Here is an 18,887-nt window from a genome sequence, read left to right as displayed (position 1 = left end):
TTAAAAATTATATGTTCGAGTAACTTGCATGAGTGGTCAGTTAATGAGATGGGTCTGTAGTTCTGCAGAAGTTGAGCGTTACCGGATTTGTATATCGGAATGACCGTAGCAAGCTTCCAGGATTGGGGAACAGTGGAGGTGGATAATGATTTACGGAAGATAACGGAGAGGTATCTGCTTGTCCAAAGGGAGTAGCGAACGAGGAAAAAATTGGGTATGTCATCTGGGCCGCAGCTCTTTTTAGCATCTAAATGGAGGATCATGTTCAGAACACCTGAGCTAGAGAAGACGATGTCTTCAATAGGAGGGTAGGAGTGACAGCTAAAAGGTGGAAGTGAAGAGTTATCCTGTGTGAACACGGAATGAAAATAGGTGTTAAAAGCGGAAGCAATCGTGAGTGAATCTGAAACTGCCACGTCCTTAACAACTAAACTGTTCGTTGTGCTGTTACTTGGCATTATCGATTTCCAGAACATACGAGGGTTTGTGTTCATTAATTTTGGCAAAGTAACAGCATAGTAGACATCCTTGGCAGATGCTAGTTTCTGGCGCAGTTCCTTCTTGGCATCATTGAACTCTGCAATTTTGTCAGGATTATCATTTCTTTTAGATTTGCGCAATCCCGAAACACGACGCGATAAATGCCGCAGTCCTCTTGTCATCCACGTGAATTAATATTTTTCTTTTTTGTTTTCAGGGGAACAAATTGGTTAATACATGTTTCAACAATATTCTCAAAGAACCCTGCGGCAACATTGACATCGTTGTTCAAAGATAATTCATGAAAGTTCTCAAACGATTCGCTAAGTGTGTCGGTAATTGCAGCATCATCGGCGCGGCTAAAATCACGAAAAGTGCAGTACTCAATCCGCGGTTTGGGAACAATACAGCAAACCGAGAACAATACGGCTTTGTGGTCAGAAATCCCGCCAGTAACGCCGCACTGGAAGCCACCCTCGAAAAGTCTTGAGCCAAGAAAAACTAAATCTAGGACAGCCGTTTCCCTGGTGTTCTCGTGGACAATCTGTTTAAGACCGAGTGATAGGGAAAGGCGCAATAATCTTCTTGAGAGTGACACGTCGCAGCCGGTAATGGTGAGAGAGGGCCAGTGGATGCCTGGTGCATTAAAATCTCCCATAAGTATTATATTTGATGATTTCAAATCGTGCAGAATGTTGCTAAGGAAAGCGAACTGATCACCACAAGAGCCAGGAGGCCGGTAAAACACTCCAATTAGCGCGGATGACCTTTCCAAAGGAATCTTGCACAAAAGCAACTCAATTTCACATGGGGTTTCAAGGACTGAAAACTTCAGGTGGGGCTGTATATAGAGGGCGACACCGCCGCTTCTACCATTTGGTCTTTCAACTCTTACCAACGTGTATCCACTTAACGCAACTTCGGAGTCGAATATGCCGTCATGTAGCCATGTTTCAGTAATGCCTATAATATGGAGGGAATGAGCAGTTACTAGAGAGATGAAGTGGGGAAATTTATTGAGAAGGCTTCTTGCGTTAATATTTAATACACGGAGGTCATTGGTTTTGCGACGGAGTCAAGGCGGAGAGGCAGGTGCGACGCTATTTAGTACTGTATTACGATGTACTTTCTCTAATGTATTAGAAGCGCTGTTCCAGTTATAGCGAACTTTATCAATAAATATATGGTCAAACCGTATGCGGACCGTGCAACCCGTTGTTCCTAAAACTCTCAGACGCTTCCCAAAGTTTCTTGCGGATATTCCGGACACGTAGTGAAAAATCTTCCGAAATAGGGTAATCGGTTTCCTTTAGCTTGTGACCACTCTTTAATACCGAAACTTTCTCCCGATAGTCCAGAAGTTTCAAAATCACGGGTTATGACAGTGATCAAACTACAATGTTATGAAAGCATGAGCACAGTCAGAAGACAAAGCAGGTTTGACGGCGATGCAACACCATGAGAGCATCACGACCCTAAGCACCGACCTAGTGGCACAAGTTATTAGACAACTAGCACCACTGAGTCGGAGTAGGACTGACGACGGCAGCATAACGAGAGTCAGATCATGAAGCGGGATTCACGACTATTGAACGACTTTGACGGCATCACTGTGGAGGTGTGAGAACAAATCCATGACGACTGCGTGTCGATGACGGCATGACCAATACCGGATGACAAAGCTAGAATGACGGCTATGCTACGACCACAAAAACATCACGATTAGCAGCCTTGCCTGATGGTCGAAGCTATTAGAAAACTTGGACAACGGGGTTCCAGATAGAAGGAACGACGACGACGGTATGACGAGAGCATGATATCACGAAGCTGAAAAGATGGCACTGAAGCGACCAGGATGCATCAGGTCTAGGGGAGCCTACTTAGTGGCCCAAGCTGGTAGACATCTCCGGCCATTCCATCGACGTGAGATAGATAGATAGATAGATAGATAGATAGATAGATAGATAGATAGATAGATAGATAGATAGATAGATAGATAGATAGATAGATAGATAGATAGATAGATAGATAGATGGATAGATAGAAGACAAAGAAGATAGAAGATAGATAGATAGAAAGAATGCTGTTCGCATTAATAATGATAGGCTTGTTGTCGTGTGCACATCATTTATACGAGTTGCGAAAGGCGGTAGGATACTGCTGAGGACAAAAAGAGCTGCATGAAAAGCGGCAGACACTGGATTGCGTCGACTAGCAAGCAGAGTTCTGACCCACATTCTCAAATTTCCGTTGGGCAACTGGCTGTATCGTCGCAATCGGGCTAGTGATTAATCGGCAGGCGTCGCAGAAGAGGATATAGAATAGGAGGCGTCGAGCTTGTGGCCAACGATGCATGATACGCTGACACAGCTATTTCACTGAGTGGATGCATCTGCACTAGTCAACCTTACGGCCATACAGGACAAACACGCAATGCGGTGCAAGCTACGGTGACTCTTAGCTCGTCCAACCCAACGCCATTCTTTTATAATGGTGCCGATTATCGATATGTTGCGGAAAACAAAAAAAAAATGTAAACCCGTTTTCTGTGATTCGAATTACTATGCTAGCTCCTTTCTTTTTTTTTCAGACATCTGGTCGGCTTTGCGGAAAAGACCCCCGACGTCTTCTATGTATGAAGAGGAGTGCTCTGTAAATGTCTAAATATGGGCGGCAGGAGCCATTTGCTTGGAAACTTTCCACCCAAAGGAGTCTCCGAGCCGGTCGCGTAGCTTTTCTTTGATAATTACCCTGCTGGTTTAGTGGCCGTGATATGTTTGGTATAGAACGCTTTGGGGTGCCGAACAGGTAAACAGTAAGGTTAGCGAGCATACGCATTGGGTTACACGAGGTATTTGAATTGTCAAGCTCATAAAAATTTATTCTTGCATCAATTTAAACTTTGTCCAGGCCGCAGAACCCATCAGCATTGCGAGCGTAGGGAATCCTGACGAATGAAGAAGTCTCACGAGTCGTAGGTGTTGCTGGTGCGGTATTTTCTCCGGGAGGCGGGATGACAATTTCGATGTTATTACCATTGCGGATTTCCATGGCGAGAATGAGAATCGCGCACATTTCCTAAATTATTGTGTGCTGATGAAGACAGAGTGAGTGAGTGAGTAAAAACTTTATTGAATATTAATAAAATAAAGCACGATGGTTGGAGCCCCTATTCCAGGGCCCCACTGGCACGAGCGGCTCGCTGGGCTTGGTCCAGAAGAGCCAACTGACTCTCCCGACCCTCGTCCGCAAGCCCTGCCTCCCACTACCTATTCCTCATTAGCGGATGTTGGTGTAATATGGGGCTGTCTATGTGCTGAGGCCTCCTGGGAAACTCCCATGTGATGTGTTTTAGTGTGAGTGTGTCTGTGCACCACAAGCACTCGTCAGTGAACCTCGTGCGGTATATACTGTGTAGTGGGGCAGGTGGGGGTCGTCTGAATACGACGCCAGTCCTTCTCCTGTTGGCCTCTTCGGGCTTCCCAGAGATGCAAGAGGTGACGATCCCCGGCTCGAGCCCGTGTTGTCGTTTCAATTGTTTTTGGGATCCCAGAGTGAATAACTCTGAACCGCTAGGCCTATTCTCCTACGTATGTTATGCGACCGGTTGTTTTCTGTTTTTCAAGAAATTTGGTCCAGTCGGATAGCCTTGCCTTCCCAATTGCTCCTGGCTGCATTAACCAATATGCTTAAAATATAGTGATCGCTTCCTAAGTTTTCACCTAGGTTCGTCCATCGCGTCTCACTTTCGTTGTTGGTGAACGTGAGGTCAAGGGAAGTGTCCTTGGACACGCTGTTCCCGATTTGCGTTGGGATATCCGGTTGAGTTAGCAGGAAAAGTCCGTAGCGCTCTACAACGTCTGCTAACAAGATGCCTTTGCGATTGTCTCTACTGTAGCCCAAGTTTGAGCGTTGTGCGTTAATGTCGCCTAACCATATTAATTTGTCACTACTTTGAGCGAGTCGCACCGCGGTGGCCACCACGTTTTCGAAATCCAGCTGTTTTTCTCTGGGAGAACTATAAACGTTCAAAATAACTGTTTTATATTTGCCCCTTTTCTGCGGCCGAATTGTGATTATCTGGTGCTGAATAGGTTCCCCAAAAACGTAATTTAGGCTAATCGCGACATCCTTCTTGGCAAAGGTGGCTACTTGAGGGTAATATGGGTGAGCATAAAGCTCCTATCTTTTGAGTTTTTGATTTCGTTTCCCTATTTCCTGAATGCAGATAACGTCGGGAGGGATTGGCACCGATTCTATGTAGTACGTGAAATTAGCCAATTTCGTGCGCAGCGTGCAGCAATTCTATTTCCAGATTTCAATGTGTCCGGTCTTTGTGTTGTTTGCCATATTATCCATGGATATTACTGTCCCTATCAGTGTGTTCTATAACTTTCGGTGTCCTGGTAGGAGCTCCGGGACTTTGACTGACCCTCTTTCGGGGTACGCCTGCGGCTTTTGTTTGCACATCCTCTACCATTCGCTTCAGTTTGTGTAGCTCTGCGAAGATTAGTGGCATGTTTTATGCTAACTGTTCCAGCGTTACCGACTGGGCGCTGGAGGCGGTACTTTGTTGCAGTGATGTCTGCGGTGGTGATTTGGAAGCGTGGTCCGCAATTTCTATGGGTTGCTGTGATGGGCAGTTGCTTGCTATGCGCTTAAAGGCTTCAAACTCGGCTCGTAACTCGGCTAAATTGTTTCCAAGTATTTTGTTTTCTTCTACTATTTTCTTGTACTCTGGGTTTGTGTGATTGGTGTAGGTGTATTCTTAGCATTGGCCGTGGAAGATGCGACTTGCGCCCAGCTCAACTGATTATTTTGAGGGGTGCTGCATACCAGTAGGATCCCCGGTGACTTGCTTCTTGGGGCCTCCTCCTTTTTGGTCTGATGTTGCTGCTGGGGCACGTTGGGTCGGGATGCCGATCGTCTTCTCTGGCCCGGCTGCCCGGAATAAGATCGGCTCCGCGACAGAGAGCGGCTTCTGGAGCGGCTGCGATGGTCCATCGCCGGAAGGAACTCTAGCTCGGAGTCCTCGTCTTCGGTGGCAAATCACCGTAGCTGCGTCTGTGTTGGTTTCTTTGGCCGTGGTCTTTATATCTGCCTGACTGGCTTTAGTCTTCGGGGACATGTGCGGTCACCCGTTGGGTGATCACTCCCCCAAATGGCGCATTTCGGGGTGCACGTATGTCCATCGGCAGGCTCCCGCACCCCGCACGAGCGGCACATCTGTACGCCGGGCTGTGGACATAGGTCGGTGCGGTATGCCACGGTGCAACAGGTACGGCAGAATTGTACCGCATTTCGGTAGGGTGTGAACAGTTGCTCTAACCCCCCCCCCACCCGATGTATTAAACACACCTTGGCACTTGGCTGCCGTAGAAGGTGAGCAAAGCACTTTGTGAGTCGCCCATCATTCTTGCGTCGATCAACTCCAGTCCCTGCGTTTGGACACGTAGGTGCGATCGCAGCATGTCAGAAGAGATGTGTGCTTCTATCGCGTGGATTACTCCCCCTGGCGTGTCTTCTCCTGCCGTAAGGTACGCATTGACCGGGTGTTATCGTCCGTTGATGTTCAAGGATTTAATGGCTTGCATGACCTTGGCCGTATGCCGATTTGGTGGTGGATATCACTGCAATTTTGGAACCTGACTTGATTCTTAGAATAAAATTGTTGTCGGTGGTTCTCTCCAGGCACGCCTCCATGACGGCTATAGCCAGGGCCTGACTGGTAACATTCTTGAGTGGTAGCCCTTCGTGTGGTCTGATGACCACCTTCAGGTCACTCTTCGGTAGCTGCGGAAGACGCTTGAGTCGTGGGCGCCCGCGATGCGCCATGGGTTTGGATGAGTTGGTAATTGGGCCTGATGGCAGTGCGCTTTCTTGCGCAGAGCGTCGCTCCTGAGCGAGATTTTTCTTTTCCTTCAGGGAAAGAACGCGCTCCCATGCGGCTTCTGCTGTCGTTTCGTCCACCACGGTAGCGGTTTGCATGTTGTTGTTAATCGTAGCTGCCTTTTGCATTCGTCGTGCGGTGTTGCATCACCCACCTGAGATGCAGTGAAATCCATCTCTTCTTCAAGTAGCAACATTGTAATAAGTGGCGGGTTCGATGTCGCAGCCGGAAATCTTAAGGCCGCCATGCTCGAGTACGCGTTCGCCCACCGGCGCCTGCGCTGCTCAACCTAACTGAAGTTAGGGCTAGCAGCTCGCCACGTTCTGAAGGGGGAAATTGGTCGTAAAACGCCGAAATATGGTCCGACTAGCCTGCAGTTGGTCTCCACAGGCACCAGTCCACCTCTTGGAGATGGTGGTGATCGTTCGGGCTGGTCCCAGAAGGTGGTCCACCCGAAAAACCAAGCATGCGTAGCCCAATGTGGGCGCGCCGTTTCGAACGGCGTCTTCTTGTTGTCTCGGTGAATACAGCGAAAAACACTATTTGAAGTGTATGTACAAGAGCAGGCTCGCCAGATGTCGCTTACTTGGTCGGTTCCAATACCATGGCGAATGCCCACTACGGGGAAGGGGCCAAGAAGCCGGTGGTTAAACGGAAAACGGTTATAGGGAAATGGGCGTTTTTGAAAAGAGAGCAAGCTTGAAGGTAATAAATTTTAATGAAATTATCAGTAGTTTTTCTAAATGAATAAATTAAAAATTAGTAAATTACAGTAACTTAATATTCTGTCATATAATCAACAAAAACAGTAATAATGAATAATATCAGTACTGAATTAATCAGTAATAAATAAGTAAGTCGCATACGACCCTGCTAACGTTCCTGTGTGTAGTTGCTCCAAAGGAGAGAATGTTTTTAGTGTTTAAAGCAATGCATACTCTTGGGAATGGAATTCCAAAATGTTTCTTTCTCTGTATTGCGAATGAGCAGTACGTTAATAAAAGTGATCAATGTTTTCCAATTCTTTGCAGAAATTACATAGAAGGAACAATGCCAGACCAGACCTGTGAAGTTAAAAATTTAGGGGTGGCATACGGCACCGTAATCTTTTGAGGAAAATTTCCAAATTACGTGTGGGACGCCGTTGAATGTCCCAAGGGTGAAGCAAATGATTTAAGTCTGCTATTTGGAATGTCTGTTTCGCAGATCATTTTAAAAGAGATAGTTTCCAAAATCTAGCGGCGGTGGTGTAAGCAGAACGTGCCAGAACATATATAAGTGGTCCATGTAGGGTAGCGAGTGCAAGTGGGCATGGGATAGCAGCAATGGCGCAGTCTTTGCTGAGACCGTTCTTCTTTTACATCCAGATTCTTCCACTAATCGGGCTGTTTCCTGTCCATGCCTGGAACCCCTTCGATAGAGCCTGTCCTACGCCCTTCCTTATTGAAAACTCGGCCTTTGTATCATGCGGCGATTTGCTGTTCTCTTCGTCTGCGCATGCGGGAAACGTCAGCGGAATCATCGCACCGGATCTTTTCACCAAACCAACGGCATCGACGCATGCGTCACCCTGTGGTGCGCATATAAATAGGCCAACGATGACGACCCTCTTCAGTGGGCATGGGATAGCAGCAATGGCGCAGTCTTTGCTGAGAGTGTTCTTCTTTTACATCACGGTTGGTAACTCGATTCTCCTTACTGTAAGCACTCTAGCAATCGCGCTTTGCTGCTCGTCCAATGCCCGGACATATTGCGGTGTTTATTTGCCGATTGTGCACATGTTACGAAGTTGCTTGTGATGTCCGGGGACATTGAGCTGAACCCTGGGCCTAATCCCAGTTGTAGCACTAACCTGGTTTTCGAGGCCATCAACTCTCTTGCTACTAAAATGGATGCGCGTCACGCTGAGCTAATCTCAACTCTTAATGAAGTGAAAGCCAACCAAGAATGACTTGAGGAGCGTATTACAAGCATGAATGCAAGATTAGCGTACTTAGAGCAGAAAGTCGCTGCACTTGAAACTCAGCAAGAACCTGCTCATATCCGAGGCATTATTACCGAAGCCAGGAAAAGTGAGAATGCATCTGTGCAATCTCGTCTGGAAAATTTCGAGGACAGGTCAAGAAGACATAACTTGATTTTCTCTGGTATCACCGATGGTGCCTCAGAAAATTACGCGGAAACAGAAAGAAAACTTCGTGCACTCCTTGTGCAGTTTTTCGCGTTGCAATTACCCGAAGAAGGAATTGAGCATGCGCATCGCTTAGGTTCCTTTATAAATAACAAATGTCGACCAGTGGTTGGGAAATTGGCGTCATTTGAAGCAAAGGAAAACATATTGACACAAAAAAAAAGAAACTGCAAGGATCCGGGGTATCCAGTCAAGAAGACTTCTGTCGGGCAACTAGAATGACCAGGAATAAGTTAATTGCATTTGGGAAGTCTTTCGTTCACTTGTATCATCTCAGGTACAACAAATTTCTCATCAAGAAAACGTGCTACGCGTATTGCTCTCAAACCGATACCATTTATGAACTCCAGCAGAACAGTATTGCTACTGCCAGCGGTAATGTAGGCAGCAGCGGAATAAATTTCCCTGCGAATCCCCCGTCACCCGCTTCGAGTTAGCATCGCGCGGCCGTACAGAATAAGCATGACAACGATTACTCTGTGCTGTTCACTAACATCCACTCCTTTATGAATAGGCGCGATGCTCTGTCTGCGCTGATCGTCACGTGCAATTCAGATATTGTTGTTTTAGTCGAGACCTAGCTTTCAGATAAAATTGAAAATTCGGAGCTTTTCGCGTGCAGTAAGGCTTACAATATTTATAGAAATGACAGAATAGGACGATGTGGTGGTGGGACCTTGATCACTGTTTCATGTGATATCACCTCTTTTGATGTACACGTGCCTTCGCAAATTGAGTTCTTTGGCTGTTGTATTCACATAAATAACAAAAACGTGATATTTGCCGCTTGCTATCGACCACCGATAGTACATCCACATTTCGCAATGAGCTATTTGAGCTGAATGAGCTAGCAACCAAATCGTTGTTAAATATCCAGCAGCACCAATATTCTTGCTCGGTGATTTCAATTTCCCTGGCATTGACTGGGCTGTTGACTTCCCATCAGTGACTTTATCCTCATCCCAATGTTCAATATTTCTTGATATATGTTCGACATTTGGCCTCACCCAGTTGGTAAAAAGCCTACCCGTGTCACTGCAGTTTCTGCCAACATCATTGATCTCGTCTTCTCCACATCCCCTGATTTAATTTCATCACTATCAATTATACCTGGTTTAAGCGACCATTGCGTGATTGGTTTTGCGATCCCTTTACGATCGCCACAGCGTCTAAAAAACACCTTAAAAAATTCGTGACTACAGTCGAGCAGATTTTTCCTCGATCAATAACGAAAAACAAAGTTTGCCGATTTCCTTTTTCTCAGTTCTGGGAAAGAACTATTGCAGAAAACTGGCTCCTTTTCAAGAACAAGGTTCAAACGCTAACTGAAAAATATGTTCCGACTCGCTTATTATCATCATGCAATCGGGCTCCTTGGTTTAACTTGAGTTTAAAACAGCTTCTTAACAAAAAAAAAACGCATTTTTCGACGCTTCAAACTATCTGGGGAAACCACAGCAAAAGCTGCCTACGTAGCTATCGCATCTGAATATAAAATGGCCATTCGCTCAGCCAAGAATTACTTTTTTTCTGAAACACTACCTCATCTGCTCACAACTAATCCAAAGAAGTTTTGGAACATTATTAACGTACGCAAACCCACAGAAATCGTTCTGAAAACTGACGATGGATTTCCTGTCCCCCGTGAGCTTTGCTCAACGGTTTTTAACAACACATTCTCGCTATCTTTTTCTTCACCACCGTCCGCACTTCACCGTCCGCACGTGCCTTTACGTACCCTGAGATGGCGTCGATTACGATCGATTTAGATGGCATATACAATTTGATTAAGAAAGCTAAACTTTCTTCATCGGCAGGTGTTGATACCATAAATTACAAAATCCCTTAAGAGTACTGTAGCGTATTTATCTGCTTTCTTGTCATATATTTTTATGGAGTCTTTGCAGAGTTGAACACTTCCGGACGACTAGAGGACGGCGAAGGTCATTCCAGTCCACAAATCTAGTGATACACATAACCCCTTAAACTACCGGCCGATCTCCTTAACTTCTATTCCGTGCAAATTATTAGAGCCCATAATCTGCTGCAACCTGATTAGCTTTCTCGAGTCTAATAAATTTTTTGCGTTACAGCAGCATGGTTTTCGCAAAAATTATTCTTGTCAGACTCAATTATTAACCTTTACTAATGATTTGTCTTCCGCATTAGATCGAGCTTCAGTTATTGACTGCATCTTTCTTGACTTCGCGAAAGCTTTCGATACCGTCTCACATCGACTGCTATTACTGAAACTTAGCACACTCCATGTTGATTGCAACCTGCTTAAGTGGATTGAATGTTTCCTGCAGAATAGAACACAGTACGTTTCTGTTAATGATCATGGCTCTAAATCATGCAATGTAACATCCGGTGTTCCTCAGTGGTCAGACCTAGGGCGTCTTCTTTTTCTAATTTATATTAATGACCTGCCTGATTCTGTTGCTTCTAACATGAGGCTCCTTGCAGACGACTGCGTTCTGTACCGCGTAATTTCTAATGAGTCTGACTTCTCCGTTCTTCAATCTGACTTAAATAAAATTTCTTCTTGATGTGATGCATGGCTTATGAAACTAAACATTAACAAATGTAAAGCAATGAGGGTGTCTCGAAAGATTAACCAGTTCATTTCTCAGGGCTATGATCTTAACGGTTGCCCTCTTCAGTTCATCGACAGCTACAAGTATCTAGGCGTCCATATCACTAACAATCTGTCATGGCAGAAACATATCCACCATGGTTTTAACAAAGCTAACAGTTGCCTTGGTTTTCTTAGGCGGAATTTTCGCCTCGCTCCCGTTCCGCTGAAACTACTACTATATAAAACACTCGTGCGTTCTAAACTCGAGTACGCTTCATCGATATGGGACCCGTACACTAGCTCGTTAACACAGTCCATATAATCGGTTCAGAACCGCTCAGTTAGGTTTATCCTCTCTAACTACCATCGCTTATCCAGCGTTTCTCGCATGAAGCAAATGCTTGAACTACCTCTCCTTTTTACTAGACGTCGAATTTCCCGCTTATGCCCGTTTCACAAAATATACTACACTAATAATGAGCTGAAAATGACACTTTTTTCGTCACCGAGCCATTTGTCATTCCGTATTGATCATCAAATGAAGGTTGGGGTGCGTCAGTGTAAAAGCAATGTATACCTCGAAGCCTTCATCCCGAAAACAAGTCAAGACTGGAATCGCCTTCCCGCATCCATCCTCACTATCAAAGACCATGATGTGTTCAAGTCGGCTATCTGTGACCATGTGCTGCCTCATTAGCTATTTTTTTTCTTTTTCTAGTGCCACTCCTCTCTGTAATGCCTGCACGGCCTTGACAGTAAATAAATGAAAAATGAGAAAGTGAGTCGGCCACTTCATTTAAAAAAAAATCACAGTGACCCGGTCGGAAGGTTACAAGGCGTAAGGTGGAAATTATTAGTGCTTCTAGTTCATTCAAAACAGTACTGTCTGAGGATGAGATGAGTGCTGTGCACACGGATAACGAATCGGTCACTATTACGGCGGTCGAAGATTTTATGTAAAATTTTCGCAAACCTAAAATTATGGCTAATACTTTTGCTAGAAATATAGGTGTAAAGTCAGGAAGTCGCATTGAAAACGAGCAGAATATCACCTCATAAATAAGCCTACACCTGATTTCTCTACATATCTTGATGCATCTATCGCTGTTACATTTTTTATTTTCATTTGCGCTAATTAATCTTGTTATAATTCGCCTAAGTATCTAGTTGAAAGGAGTTTCGCACCGAAAGAAAACATGTCAGATTTTATTCTAATGGTAATAATGGTGTTTGTTTTTAGGGGAATGAACTCGCGTATCTGAGCTTTTATTGGTTCTAGTTCTGCTTGCACAAAAAGGACCTGTGGATTGTATAGACGGGACCATGTATCTTCAAAGAACGCAGATCTTTCGTTAAATACATACTGCGATCGTCTGAATGGGGATGCGTAAACGTTTAACTAGGCTTTTACAGTAAGAATGCGGAATCTGCAAATAGTTGTGGGTGATCAGGCTTCTCGATATAATACACTATTAGCAATCAATTACGGCAAACGAAGACAAATCCGGACGGTCTCTCGCTATAGAAGAACGAGGCGGTTAATCTTGTCTGCTGGCCCACCAAAGAATGCAAGGTACCCAAATTCCAGTATGAGTTCAATATACGAACGATAAATCATAATGAGAGTGTCCGTGCGTAGCCCACACGGCCAGTGACCGAGTTTGCGAATCATACTAAAATCGTGTGCGGCCTTAGAAGTTACATGTTCGGTGTGGTTGCACCAGCTAAAATTTGGATCGCATTTGTTACCTAGGCACTAAATGAAGCCAAGCTGAGGGATTACTTCTTTATGGTATTGGAGGCAGAGATTAAGAGATATATTTAAGGGAAATACAAGAAAGACACCTTTGCTAGCAGTTAATGACATACGAAGATCCTCAAACCAATGTTCAAGTATATTGATAAATGTGGTCGTTATATTATCTGCAGGGAGTGAGTATCACTTTCTGCCGCGAAGAATTAAACGTCGTCTACGTAAACACACACTTGCACATCATCACAGTGGAATTGAGCTCACTAGACCATTAAACAAAATAGGAGAACGAACGGAACCCTACGGAACTCCTCAAGAGCGATTATATTTGGACGTTGAAACGCCGCCTTGGGAGCAATTTTAATTCAATTCACTTCAATACCTTATCTGTCTGTGAACGAAAGGAGCATTCCGAAAAAGCTATTGTAGCGAGTACTCTGATGAGGTGGTTGCCATCTCTAGATGACAGCAACGGGAAATTCGCAGAATAAAACAGAGTGCACAGGAAACACATTGCAAGGATAGTTGAACAATTTATTATATATTTAAAAATATATTTATAAAGATATGTATATTTGGAACATAATAATTTGAAGAAACTTCAGCTATGTTAGGCAAATAAGGCGTTTCGCAAACTAATCAAATATTCCGCTTTTCCAATAATAATAGTTTATATAACTTAGGAATTCATAAATCGAATTTGGAGTATATAGAGGAAACTTCATGCTCTTTAGAATATTCAGGACAATGACAAGCTCTACACTGTCGCATGCCTTAGCTATATCAAGTGCCACAAACGTTGCATGCTGCCGCCTGTGTCAAGGAAGCTTAATGCGTCCCTCCAAATCAAGCTGTACACACCACATCGAGCATCCTGGTCTAAATATGGTCTGGCATGATCTCATTAATATGTTGTTAGTTGTAAACCTTAATATAAGCATTTTAATTAATCTTTTTATTAGTTTCATACTATTAGATGTTAAAGCAATGGGCCTTCTGTTGTCCATAAGCAATCCCGCTCCTCGTTTCCTACGCAGGGAGAGAACGTTAGCAGCCTTTAAATATGGAGGAATCCATTTGTTCTCAAAGGAGTCGTCGACAATATGAAGTAGGCCCATGCAGACATGTTAAAAATATTTTTAGGATGTTCGTTGTTATACCATCTGGACATGGAGCTGAGGCAAATAGGAGTCTCACAACGTGCACACGCTCTTCAATTGTTACGTGCATAAAATTATCCCCGGATGTAAGCCTGGCAAATTTAAATTGTAACGGAGCTGTAAAACGCTTTTTCTAATTCTAGGGTAAATTTTTCGAATAATTTAGATAATTATTTTGGCGATAGGATTACGGAAGCAATACTTACGTGCCTTGGTATAGGCCTGCAAAAGCGAAGAAGCCGCAGAACCGCTTTTTTTGCAACCCTTCGAAATAATATTGTTTTTCATCGTAATTATTCTTTGCTAATTAAATTATTTGTTTAAACATAGCTGCAGCATATGTATAATTACTCCAATTTGAAGGGTATTGGTTAAGAAGTGTCTTCAACGCAGGCTTTCGGCGTCTATAATATCACGCACTTTCTGAGTCCAACCAGGGACAGCTAGAATTACCTTTAGCTATCGAATACTTCAAACTCAGATTTGTTTATGGGACCCTTCAAAACAGAGCAAAGGCTCACAGCTTCAGTGTCTCTCTCCATACCCATCAAAGAAGACAACGTGGACTGAAATGTTTTCTTGAATTTTGAATAGTGCACGTAAATGTCTACTTCATTATCCAAAGAAATTTAGGGGTACACAGTATCCATCAATATGGAACCGTGATCACTACTTGTGACGTCATCAATGACAGCCCAAGATGAGACTAACGAACCTGAGCTAGCAAATGATAGGTCTAAGAAAGCGCGACGGACATTGAACAAAAGTTGCAACTTTAGAATTTAAACAAATAAATATGTTCGAAGAAGCCAAATACCATAAACGTTTCTCAGATGCATCAGTGCGAAAAACCTAGTCCTCAGATGTAGATTTATATCACCCGCGAACAACGTGTTCTTTTTGCAGTAGTCTATGGTGACGTGAAGGGTAAGGACGTCTTATATCGCAGCAGGCAAGTAGGAATTAACCATATGAAGTGCTGCGCAGCCTGGAAGCGTTATTTCTGTAGCTAAAATTTCACATGTACAAGATTTATTCTGATACAAAATTTTTGCTCTGTTTCGAATTTTAGGTAAAATGAACCAAACCAATCCTCCACCTCGGGAAGACATGTCAAATAGAAAACAAAGGCACTTTTTTAATGAAAATCTTGACAAGATGTCAACCAAGTTTCTTGTAGCAGTATAATATCAGGAGTTTGTTGGCATGTGAGATATATTAAATACGTAGTATCAGAAAGCATTCACGGGCAATTCCACTGGAGTACTCTAAGGTTGACGAAAGCCAGCTCCAACTGCTTGCTACAAAATACTTCCTTTCAGAAAGTCTGTCCTATTAGGAAATATTTCGCAGTTTTTAGTTTTGTCATTAGTACTACTAGGCAATGTTTTATCGGGAGATCTAGTGCGCTTGTTAGTCCGAGTCTAGGTCCTGCTTGCCTAGTGACTAGATTTCGAGTGAACTTCTTGATCAAAATGTTTAAAGTTCAAGCTTGCGCTGAATCTGTACTCGCAGAGGGGAACGATTTCGACAGTTTTTATTTAGGAGAGAGGACTTCTTCTTTTAGACACTACATTTTCGTATAACCTGAAATTGTTCACAGAATCGCGTAGAAAGTACTTGAGCAAAATAATCTCCGAGTTTTGCCACAGGCTTTTCGATCACATTTGCAAGAGCTTTCTGTATCGTATTTGTGATCGCCTGGGAAAAAGACGAGTCCATGCTGGCGACTGGCGCGGTAGCTCCAGCATATCCTTTGCTCTGCTCTGAATTTCTGCAAACGCTACACAACGAGAGCAACCCCTCCTCTCTATTATTTCTACCACTTGAAGCACATTTGGTCTTGCAGGGCAGGTATAGTCATCAGCGGGATGATTTCCATTACATAAACAGCATGAATCATGTTGAAATGAGCAATTATTATGGCTATGTTCATCCCTGCATTTACGGCATCGAGTGGTTGACCGGCAACCGTCAGTGATGTGAGTGAAATGCCAACACTTGAGACACTGTAGTACTCTTGGGGCTAGGGGTTGAACTCTGAAACTCCATGGCCACGCCTTAATTTCTGATGAGCAAGCCGTTCCTGCAAACATTGCGATACAGCTTTCAGTAGAGAGCTTGTTATCGACTACCCTTGTGCAGGGGTAAACAGATACTACACCTGCCGGAGAAACAAATGTTTCCTATGGGCTCAAGCTTACATCTATACCGTGGACTACGCCTTTGCAGAAAGCTCAGTGGGGTTGGAAGAAACGGCTCACTGGGTGCGTGGCAAAGTCTAGTCAGAGGAAGAGCAAGGCATCCCCCCTCGTCCAAACTACCGAACCTCGCTTATTTCATGGAAGTGACTAGAGACTGCCCGCAGTTACTTTGAATTGCTTTCGACTTCTTCATGCGGATCATCCACCCGTTTGGGGGTACCAAAGCCACAGGAACGCTGCTAGTAGCGCTTTGAAGAAACAGCTCCACTGGAATATACTGAGGAGGCATGGAAGCAGACAAGAGGGGGGCGCACAGGTCTGGAGATGAGACAGATATTACTTTAAAAATAACCATGGCTTTCAATCAATGAAGTTCTGAAATAAAGCTATGAATGTAGAAGAATAACCGCCGGCTACTTGACAACAAACCAGAAGTAGTATAGATAAGTGCTAGGCGATCTCCGGCAAGCATAATTTCTGGGAACGGTAGGAGCGTCGAACGCACTTCAGGCCACCGCGAAATGTGACGGTGCAAACTCGGTCGGCACCAGCAGCTCAGGGCCCCTTGTCGTCGTCTAGGTATTTTCGGGCATCTTTAATATCCCTGGTATTGTAATAGTATTCACCGCATCCTATTCCTCATTTTCCAAGACTCAACTGCAAAATGAGGTATATTGTTGACAAATTTCACCAAAACATTATGTCCACATCATCATTTTCAATTTCTTGTTTTGCTAAAGCAATTTCTATAGCTGTCCCGTTTAGTCGCTTCACATATGCTGAAATGACAATTTCTCATTCCCGTGATGTTTACCAAATGCGGGAATGAGAAAGTCCTAAAAGAGTGAATGAAATAAGACGTTACCGATGTCACCTTTCGCCGTAAGGTCTGCTTCCACGGCCTTTTTCGAGTAAGAATAAATTCGGTCTCAAGCAAACCTGAAGCTACAGCAAAAGCTCGGTTCAGTTAGATATATATTTTATTGATTAGGCTCCAAAATCTGAAATAATACCTAACCCTGCTCTAATCCATATTAAATGTCGCTATTCTATTCCTAAATGTGGCATAACATTGTACTGTATAGGCAAGCACAAGCGTTCAGAAATTTTGCCATATAGACGTCCGTTTTGCTATATCTCTGTAGATGTAAAATTTCTCTTTCAATAAATGCACACAGTGGAAGTTGTACACCTGGAAACTTTCCATTGTTCAAGAACATTTGCATGTGTGCTTCAGAAACCTTTCTTCATTTTTCTTGCCGTTGTGCTTTTCCATGCCGTATGAAAAACACAAATCAATGCATTCTTATAAGTGATCATCGTTCTACGCAGCGTATATTTTTAACGTGTCCGTAAAACGTAAACAAAGAATTTGGAGCTAGTGAAAAATAGGAGTCGGAAAACTGACATGGGCCAAGAAATGTGTCCAAATTTTCAATCTCAATTCTTTTGTATGTTCCATGAAATTTAGGTGGCGATTGCGCTGGTATAGTGAGCACGAGTTTGCGGGATCAAATCCCGGCCATGGCGGCCGACCTTCAGTGGCGGCTAAATGCGAAAAAACCCATGGGCTTAGATTTAGGTGCACGTCAAAGAACCTCAGATGGACGAAATTATTCCGGAATTCACACTACGGCGTGCCTCATAATCAGGGCGTGGTTATGGCACGTAAAACTCCATAATTTTCATGAAACTTAGGAAGGGGCCAATGAACACTTTGAGTAACCTAAGTTCAAATTTAAAGGAAAATTGCAGTCCTTTTTTTCAGCAATTAGATGCGTTATTTTCAGATATATTTTATCCCTAAAAACATGACTCGAAACGATATGTCACAGTTTATGGATACCGATGCAAAATCAGCTGATGTGCTCAAGTTATAGGTTCATCGGATGGAGGTCTTAAAGCGTTCCAGTACTACGCTGGTAAGAAAAACATCATATCGTCTGCATGATATCGAAATCGCATGCGCACTAGTGCCTTCGTGTACAATGATATAGTGAGTACCACATCCCTAAGAGGAGGGTGGCTCTGAGGTCTCCACTTGGCTGAGTGCGCTCAGTTGTCACCAGGGCCTCAAGGAAATACGACTTTACCGCTCTAGAGAAATAGCTTTAGAAGATATGTCAAGTTGAACAAGAAGCGACGTGTTTGTTAGTAATACATGGTCAAATGGTGGCACAAGTGGTTGCAAGTTGGTTCGAAATAATCAGAGGGCAAAAAGGGCCTGACTGCCGTTTATGCGCAATTTATGGAGTGACTGTCTGAAAATTTGCAGTGCTACGACGGAGCTTCTGCAGACCGTCAAGCCAAGTAAGGATGGATGAAGTGAAGTTCCTGAAAGTAAATAACCTTACCTTGAAGTATAATACCACTCAGACAGAATTGTGAAATATTCCATTATCAGAAATTTCTAAGTTTTTTCGGCTGCTATTTTTCCTTCTTCCAGCATGAAAACTCTAGTGTGTCTCGTACAATGTAGAGTTATCTTAATGTTGTGGGGGAGATAAAAATATGCGGAGTACGCGCAATGTGGGAATTGATGTAAGCGTATATATGTCGGCCCTTTGATTTGGAGGCCCTTTGGAGGCCCATTGATTTGATTTGTCGGCCTTTTGATGTTGGAGGCGAATG

General features: G+C 43.7%; 1 protein-coding gene across 3 annotated transcripts in view; it reads right to left on the bottom strand.

Annotated features, from left to right (window-relative positions):
* The window catches only part of LOC142589030 (uncharacterized), a 147,501-nt gene extending 130,301 nt beyond the window's left edge, over window positions 1–17,200 (bottom strand). Inside the window, exons 1-2 of one of the 3 annotated variants that reach the window (XM_075700826.1) lie at window positions 17,122–17,175; window positions 14,259–14,274 (exon numbers count right to left, since the gene is read on the bottom strand). The gene's annotated coding sequence lies outside the window, so the exon portion shown is untranslated. Of the gene's footprint in view, window positions 1–14,258; window positions 14,275–17,121 lie in introns of all 3 variants that reach the window. The other 2 variants (XR_012829784.1, XM_075700825.1) reach the window with 2 other exon arrangements.
* Between the last annotated feature and the right edge of the window lie 1,687 nt (window positions 17,201–18,887).

This window comes from Dermacentor variabilis, chromosome 7 (assembly GCF_050947875.1).
Source record: "Dermacentor variabilis isolate Ectoservices chromosome 7, ASM5094787v1, whole genome shotgun sequence".
Classification (NCBI taxonomy): domain Eukaryota; kingdom Metazoa; phylum Arthropoda; class Arachnida; order Ixodida; family Ixodidae; genus Dermacentor; species Dermacentor variabilis.
This window is presented reverse-complemented; position numbering and strand designations above follow the sequence as displayed.